This window comes from Sinocyclocheilus anshuiensis, unplaced genomic scaffold (assembly GCF_001515605.1).
Source record: "Sinocyclocheilus anshuiensis isolate Anshui unplaced genomic scaffold, SAMN03320099.WGS_v1.1 scaffold989, whole genome shotgun sequence".
NCBI classification, from domain to species: Eukaryota; Metazoa; Chordata; class Actinopteri; order Cypriniformes; family Cyprinidae; genus Sinocyclocheilus; species Sinocyclocheilus anshuiensis.
Window position 1 is genome coordinate 76,100 of NW_015554143.1, and position 740 is coordinate 76,839.

A 740-nucleotide genomic window follows, 5' to 3' on the forward strand; every position below is an offset into this window, starting at 1 on the left:
ATTTAAAAACCTGAAATTAAAAAAAAAAAATCAATAAAAATACTATCAATAAAAATGGTGCATTTTTACAATATTTTACATATGCACCATCAATAAAAAAACACTTTATTTTACAGTGTCCATGTTACATGTATTTACTTGAGTAATAATAGTAAATTTATTACATGCAATTTAAGTAACCCTAAACCAACTCCTAACACAAACCTTAGTATTTAGTTAATTAATATTACTCAATACTAGAATGTATAATTACACTGTAACAAGGACACCCTAAAATATACAGTTTTATACAATGCAATACAGAAAGAACCTCAAGGAACCCTTCAATGCCTCTCTACATGCCTGAGATTCACAGCATGCATGAGCCACAAGCTATTAAAAGAGCCGTGATCCGGACGATTCCCCGGCTACCACTGGCTCTAAATGAACAAGGAGGACGACAGGCTTCAATCTGCTTTCTGACCGGACAACAACACACACTCACACTGAAGTCTGGATTAACTCTTTACACACACTGTAAGTACACTGGAAATAAAACAGATTACCGGCTACCACTGGCTCTAAATGAACAAGGAGGACGACAGGCTTCAATCTGCTTTCTGACCGGACAACAACACACACTCACACTGAAGTCTGGATTAACTCTTTACACACACTGTAAGTACACTGGAAATAAAACAGATTACGGTCGGTCGCCTGCATGTGGGTTAGTGTGTCTGTGTGTGTGTGTGTGTGTGTGT

General features: G+C 37.0%; 1 pseudogene; it reads left to right on the top strand.

Annotated features, from left to right (window-relative positions):
- The first annotated feature begins 642 nt into the window (after window positions 1-642).
- The window catches only part of LOC107670549 (dehydrogenase/reductase SDR family member 7C-A-like), a 7,622-nt pseudogene continuing 7,524 nt past the window's right edge, over window positions 643-740 (top strand).